This window comes from Pterocles gutturalis, unplaced genomic scaffold (genome assembly GCF_000699245.1).
Source record: "Pterocles gutturalis isolate BGI_N339 unplaced genomic scaffold, ASM69924v1 scaffold3447, whole genome shotgun sequence".
Lineage (NCBI taxonomy): Eukaryota > Metazoa > Chordata > Aves > Pterocliformes > Pteroclidae > Pterocles > Pterocles gutturalis.
Genome location: NW_010109958.1, coordinates 21,379 through 29,717, shown reverse-complemented (window position 1 = coordinate 29,717; position 8,339 = coordinate 21,379).

The window sequence follows — 8,339 nt, the reverse complement described above, 5'->3', positions numbered from 1 at the left end:
GAAGAGCGGCTGGAAAGCTGCCTGGTGGAAAAGGAGCTGGGGGCGTTGGTCAACAGCCAGCTGAATGTGAGCCAGCAGTGTATCCAGATGGCCACGAAGGCCAATAGCATCCTGGCTTGTCTCTGAAATAGTGTGGCCAGCAGGACTAGGGAAGTGACTGTCCCCCTGTACTCGGCACTGGTGAGGCTGTGCCTCAAATACTGTGTTCAGTTTTGGGCCCCTCACTACAAGAAAGGACATTGAAGGTGCTGAAATGTGTCCAAAGAAGAGCAACGAAGCTGGTGAAGAGTCTGGAGCACAGGCCTTATCAGGAGCGGCTGAGGGCACTGGGATTGTTTAGCCTGGAGAAAAGGAAGCTGAGGGGAGACCTTATCACTCTTTACAACTACCTGAAAGGAGGTTGTAGCGAGGTGGGTGTCAGTCTCTTCTTGCAAGTAACAAGTGATCAGACAAGGGGAAAAGGCTTCAAGTTGTGTCAGGGGAGGTTTAGACTGGATATTGGAAAAATTTATTTACTGAAAGGGTTATCAAGCATTGGAATGGGCTAGTCAGGGAAGTGGTTGAATCACCATCCCTGGGAGCATTTAAAAGACATGTAGATGTGGCACTTAGGGACATGGTTTAGTGGCGGGCTTGGCAGTGTTTGGTTAACGGTTGGACTCAATGATCTTAAGCATCTTTTCCAACCTAAATGATTCTATGACTGTATGAACTCCATAATTATTTCAGAATTCAGAAACACACTTTGAAAAAAAAATAAATCTGGAGTTCCTACAGGAACATCCACTTCAGATTCCCTCATTAACCAGTATCTAGCTAACATAATTTAAAATTCAGAATAGGAAAGAGGTACAGTTAACGCATAGATTAAATGTGATTTTTTGCAACAGAAAAGAGTAATTCTTTGTGGCCTAAACTAGATTTACAACACTCTACCAAGCTTGCTTTCAGCCTCCCATATGCACTATTGACTCCTGTCTTGCAACTGCTGAGTGTGGTGCTGTATTTTCATTGTAGACACACATCCATTTTAACTAGGGAAACATTTTGCTTGGAAAAGAAATTAAATATGATGGCACTTGAAAATGAAATCAATGTAAACTGCACTGCTTGCATTCCACTGAGGAAACGTGCAAAATTGGCAACTAAAAGGAATGTACTTTTTTGAATGTAGGCTGACCACATTACGGGTAGAAATTATTATTGTGGCTTAGAAATATGGACATTTCATGTGTATTTAAACATTTTTTCCACCATATAATCGCATTTAAATTCCCTTGCAAATAGCTTCAAATATCTTGTGCATCAATACATTATTCTCTATGAGGTATGACTTACATGCACACATTATGCATTTACAAGATACCATGTGTTTATCTATACATGTATGTATATTTCTCTGTCTTCTTAGAGATAAGGAAAAGACCAAATCTGTCCATCCTGTCTTTGCTTTGCTTCCTCTGCTGTTATTCTTGTGTTTCAAAATTATGTCAAAAGTCTTACTTTTCCTGGTTTTGTTGAAAAATGGCTTGCATTAGATAAGTTGTCAAGTTCGACACAGGCTGCCTATCTGTCGTGAATCCTTCTATGGTCCAAAAGCATAAAACTGTGTTAGAGAGAGATTAAAAGTATTCACTATATCCTCACAACTCCCAGTTTTCAGTCTCTCGATTCACGTGTCACCCCAAATCTACAGCTATATTTCTCAGACTAGATTCCAAGTTAAAAGTGAACAGAATATAAATAACACTAAAGTGTTTGCTGTCTTCCTTACATATCAACAAATGTACAAAAATAGATATATGGTTGACTTTTTTCTTTGCAATTCATATTTAAGTTCATTTCCAATAGGTAGGCAGCGATACAAGGGGCTGCAAGGCACAAAGTAGCATCCCTTGATTTTTGTGCAAAGAATCTGAAAAGAAATTCAAGGAGACGGGGATTCAGGCCCATGTTATCACTGCTGATATTTTTGTAAACTGTGGATGATTCATTTTAAAGCAAATGGAAAACTCCAGAGGATAGTCTTGGGTGCATACTGCAGTTCTACAGTAAGTCATATTTGGGCCAGATATCTGCTTAGGCATTTCCTGTTTAGCTTTATTGTTTCTGTTATGTGCAGCTTGTGTCATGCCTTAAATTGAGAAATAAGACTGCAAGGAATTATGAGAATGAGAGAGAAAAGAATTGGTGTTGAAAAGATATTCTTCCCATGGAACCCATAATTCCTCTCTTGTTTCAAAAATAACCATTTTAGTACTTCATGTGTCCTGGTCTATCCTAATCTATCTGTAATGTCTTTGTCAGATAGCCGTTAGAGGCCAGACTCTTAAATCTTTACATACATTGTTTCTTATGCCAAGTCATCACATTAGTACCAACTCAGCACGATAAATGGTGATGGTGTTCACCCCACCCTTGGCCTTAGGACTGGTTTCATGGAAGTTCAAATCAGTCCTTAAACTACTTTCAGCCCAGTATAAACCTCAGCAAAACTGGGAGACTCGTAACTTTTCATTTCCAGTTTGACTTTTCACTTTCAGAATGACAGATGTTTTAGCTGTGTATAAAAGTGAGAAACGATGGCAAAGGTTAGCAAAGGGCAGAAGGGTTGGGCTATCCCAACTCTCCGGTACTGACCCTAGCCCCTTGATGTAGCCCACAGCCAGCTGCATTCATTCTGCTCAGCTTTGCCATCAAAAGTGCTCTTTGGTCCATCCAGTGAAGGCTTGGGCTCTGGTCACTTCCAGATCTCACAGACACAGCTAAAACCAGCTGTATCTGTGTGTTGTCACCGAAGCACCACTGGTAAAATATTTCACCTTTGCCCTGCCACGTGTGCAGTTTAGGCACCCTAAACATCTACTGATCCAATGCTCCTGTGCTGCAACAGGTCTGTAAATTGTCCCCAAGTGCTTTCACATCCCATTTTTGGAGCCTGCATCCTCTTTTTGTTTGGATCTGGCAGTTCAAGGCTGGGTACAGCCTGCTCAATCACAAATGGGTGTGCTGGGGTCAGCTTGTCCGTGCTTCGTGCTCACACACACGCAGTAGAGACTGACAGGGCCGGGGATTTCCTTCCCTCCTGGCTCTCCTCCCTCACGGCCGCACTGCCTTTAACACAGGGACCTCAAAGGGTTTTTCAGTGTTAATCGGGAGAGAAAAAATGTTCCATATTGGGATGAAACTTTTCAGTGATTTACTATCAAATCACTGACAGAGGGAACATTAAGATACAGGTAATGGTTCCCAGTACTGTTTTAATTAAAAGACTGTCCTGTCATTTTAAGACACTGCAGATTATTGATGATTTTTTTGGGAAAGATAAAGTAATATGGTTTCAATCAGTTTGTGCAGTAGAGGGAGATTAAATACATATATGCCACAAACAATTTTTCAGCTGCTGAAGGATTGAGTAAAAAAAATGATTTTTTTCTATAAAACTATATAAAAGCTAGACTGTTACACCATTTTATGTATCTAATAGATGGATTTCATTTGCATCTAATATATGAAGCACTGATTGATTTGTTTTATGAAAAAGCTTGATGTCTTTTACTATTTTCCATTCCATTTGCTTATATTGCATTATAAACAGGAGACAAACATATTTTAGAAAAAAATATTCTCAATATTTAAAGTTGTAAAGTTTATGTTAAAAGTATAACCTTTTACATGCCGTTTAAATACTTATTTCTTCCCCATATGCAAAGAATGAAGGGGAAAAAATAAATTGCTTTTTTTTGCCTTATCAGGGAGCCATATTGATTGTAAGAACTGTTGAAACCTTAATTCCCTGGATAATCAAGACTAATGTCTGCAGCAGCGTTCAGTACACTGTTCTTCTGGCTTTGGCCCTTGATGGATGAAAATAAAAGTGCCTACCAACAGTATTCTGCGAAGAAGTTCTTACTGTTTTATAGATTTTCCTTTTAATTTATTACTAAGTACTTTTAGCTGAAGATCATGAACATTAATTGGCACTAACAGAATACATCCTACCTTCTGGCATGTAATTTTAGTAGCTTATAAGAATGCATGAATGGGTAATACTGTACAATAAATAATACATGAGTTTACATTGTTGCAAAGCCTTTAAAATAGTTTAGCTTCTTTCACACCATCTGCTTAATTCACACATTCATTTTTTGAAAGGTCTATTGTTATTAGAGGCACTTATAAAAAATAAAATTAAGTTGGACTGATAACACAGAGAATTCCTACAATCAAGCCTTAGCTTATTCCTGAGAAAATGCTGTAAGCTAAATTAACTTTAGGTCTCTCAAAGATAAATTCTGCTTTCAGATGGTATAACTCAAGAAAATTCAATTGAAATTAATTGAGGGGTGTAAATCTGGAAATATTCCAGTTGAATTAATGGAGTTATTAAGCATTTATAATCTTGTGGAAAAATGTGTCCTTTAGTCAGCTAAAAAACCTAATGTGTTGGCAAATGCTTAAACCAGTGGTGTATTTCCACTGTAAATCTCTGCTTGCAGTAAACAATTCCTAGTCTTTGGATAACACAAAAGGCAATATTACACTTTGCCAAAGAGAAACTCAGGACAATTTGGAAAATATGCATACAGCATTTGAGGTGAAATTAACTTCAGACTTCATTTGCATGCCAATACACAGCTTGTCTGATGTCTACATTGTCTCAAATACATGAATTAAAAATATCTCTAGCTCTACAAATACCCAGCACAAAATAATCAACAAACAGAACTCATTGTCAACAATGAACTGCATCCTCTTTTGGGATTATTTTAAAATACAATTTGTAGGTGATGGACTGCCTTACTGTGAGTCATCCTGAAATTACCCTGAATGTTTCGCTTTTAATGAAAAAAGTATTTTTGGTTTTCATATGGGATTAAATACATGACCAGCATATGATTAGCTCCTTTCTAGGTGTGTAGTGTTGCACACACAGTCCAGTGCATTTAAGTATTAAATTGATTAATCAAATTCTGAAGTATCTTTAAATGTCAAAACTTTACTCTTGTTTTTCAAACATGACTTTCATTCACAGACAGTGTTTCGAGATCACTTTCCTAATTTAGAATTGCTGTTATATATTGGAGTGTAAAGCACCAAATAGCTATTTGACAGAAAAAAAAAAAGAAATAAAATATAGTCCAGAATTCACATGTTACAGAAAATAACACAGAAGGCCTTCCTATCTGGTAGCCTATAAGGAGAAGTGAAAACTTTGTCTTTACTGATTATTAATTGAGTAAATAACATGGCACTTACCTCTATCAAATCAGTGAACAGTAGAAAACTTTGGCGGAATAATTTGCAACAGCTGATGTGCTTGTCCTGGGAATGTGCTCTTCCTAATGAGTGGGCTTTTAACTAATGAGAAACTGAGGGCATCTGAAGATAAGGGCAGAATTTTACCTAAACACTCATCACGTCATTCTGAAATAAGGAAATAAATTCATTACAAAGTTAGCCGTATTACTTGTAAGCAGCCTGTCTCTTGCTGTAATAATTTTGTATTGCCTACTTTTATGGCCTGACAAGGGAACGAACGGACTGGTGTTTGAGAAGAATTCAGTTGTGTTTTGCGAGTTACATGCTCTGGACTCAGCAGTGACAGGCATTGACATCAGGGACAGCTCGGTCACCGTGGCACAGGGAGAAGCAGAGATGCTTGCAAAACTGAACAAAATAGTTCAGGAAGAGCTATTTTAAAGAACTGGCTGGATGGCCAGACCCAAAGAGTTGTCGTGAAGGGAGTTAAATCCAGTTGACAGCCAGTCACAAATTCCCCAGGGCTCAGTACTGCAGCCCTTTCTGTTTAACATCTTTATCTATGGTCTGGAGGAGGGGATCGAGTGCACCCTCAGGAAATTTGCAGACAACAGCAAGTTGGGTGGGAATGTTGATCTGCTGGAGAGTAGAAAGGCACTACAGAGGGATCTGGACAGGCTGGATCAGTGGTCCAAGGCCAGTTGTGTGAGGTTCAACAAGGCTTAGTGCCCCATGCAATGCTACAGGCTTGGGTGGAAAAGGAGCTGGGGGTGTTGGGCCACAGCTGGCTGAACATGAGCCAGCAGTGTGCCCAGGTGGCCAAGAAGGCCAACGGCATCCTGGCCTGCATCAGAAATAGTGTGGCCAGCAGGACTAGGGAAGTGATTGTGCCCCTGTACTCGGCACTGGTGAGGCCGCACCTTGAATACTGTGTTCAGTTTTGGGCCCCTCACCACAAGAAAGACATTGAGGTGCTGAAATGTGTCCAAAGAAGAGCAACAAAGCTGGTGAAGAGACTGGAGCACAGGTCTTATGAAGAGCAACTGAGGGCACTGGGATTGTTTAGCCTGGAGAAAAGGAGGCTGAGGGGAGACCTTATCACTCTCTACAACTATCTGAAAGGAGGTTGTAGCAAGGTGGATGTCAGTCTCTTCTCACAAGTAACAAGCGATCAGACAAGGGGAAAAGGCTTCAAGTTGTGTCAGGGGAGGTTTAGACTGGATATTGGAAAAAAAATTATTTACTGAAAAGGTTGTCATGCATTGGAATGGGCTGGTCAGGGAAGTGATGGAGTCACCATCCCCAGGGGTATTTAAAAGACATGTAGATGTGGCATTTACGGACATGGTTTAGTGGTGGACTTGGCAGTGTTAGGTTAATGATTGAACTCGATGATCTTAATGGTCTTTTCCAACCTAAATGATCTTATGATTCTATGATTTGGACATGAACCTCCCTGAAACTTAAGCTGAAGTGCTCAGTCTTTGCTCTTCCCTGAACATGATACTTACAAGTGGACCCCAGGGAGTGCCAGTTCCTGATCTTGGCAGCTGAGTGCCATGGGATGCTGTGAGTGACCAAAGTAGGGCAACATCACAGCACCCTTGTGTGCTCCTCAAAGAGGCTTTTAAAATGATTCAGCATGACAACAGCCTAAACAGCTACATCTTACCTCAGTGACCAGTGAAAACTCCATTAGATGTACAGGGATGGATACAAGGAGTCCCTACATACAGAAGTATGATGGTCAAGAATATTTGTGTATCATAACAGTGCAGACAATGAGGTCAGAAATGTCCACAAACCCCCGTGCGGGAACTGCAAAGTGTAAAAGAATGAGACCCTGGGTTTCCTCATCTTGTCAAGCATAACTGCTGCTGTTTGAGTATTAAATTGGAAATAAATACAGGAAACAAGTACAGAGAATTATTGGAACAACTACAGACGTTTTTGTTGTTGCCACATTTGTCTCCAAATCTGTGCAGCTATTTGAATTAAATAGGAAACAAGTAGCTCCCTGAGCCCTGGAAATAATAAAGGCACATTTTCTGTGGGCCTGTGTCTCATCCTTGATTGAGCCCCAATCTAAGGTTTCCCAAGGCTGAGGCATACACAGAAGATCTCTCTCACACTGGTTCTCCAGTTTGCAGCATGGTTCCCTTTTATTCTTGCCTTTTACTCAGCCGGTTGTTTCCATCAGTGGGTAGAGATGCAATGGTGTCTGAGACCTGAGCCCCTCCTGAGCATCTGGGTGATGTTTGCTGTCAGGAGCAGACATACAATTACACAGACAGGCCCATATGCCCATATTGCACACTCTGGGAGCATTTTAGCATCCCTTCTACAATGGGAAAGGACGAAATAACTTCTCATTACTGACTGTTGCCCAACACCTTCAGTAGGTATGCTAAAGGGTGGATTTAACAGCTGTCCCAGCTGTGACACAGGTGAGACAGGACACCTGAGGTGCCCCTCACCGCCCATCTGCAGCCTAGCAGCCCTGTGCCACAGCCCCACGCTCGGGGTTCCCGTCCCATCCCGGAGCACAGCCAGCGGGCTCACCCAGCCGGCATGGCTTTTCCTCAGTGCCTGCCACGACTCAGTGACAGCTTATTCAAAACAAAGTGCAATTTATTAGCCTGAAATAGAACATAGGACAAAGGTTAAAATTAAACAGACATCTTTTCATGTTTGGGCTGATATCCATCTTCCTTTTTAAGCCCCTGTAAAGGTCTCTTCAGCCCAATTATCTCAACCTGTAGACTCGGGAGTGCAGACCAACCTGATGCATGTGTGAAATGCCTCTTTCTCATGTTTCTAGCTGCATCTTTCCCTTGGACGGTGCTGCTAACCCAGGTGCTGCCCACCTCCCCGTTACTGCACTCTTACCCTAGTTGTAAGGGTTAGTATCCCCTTGGAGCCTCGGCTCTGCACAGCTGAGCCTTGCCAGCCCTGCAGCGATACTCCCCTGTTACTTCCATTCTTGTTCTGTGTCTGATTTCACTACACTAAAACATTTTCCTTTTTCTTATCCTGTGCCCAGGTGGAAAATATGAAGCAAACTGAGGCATAATTCA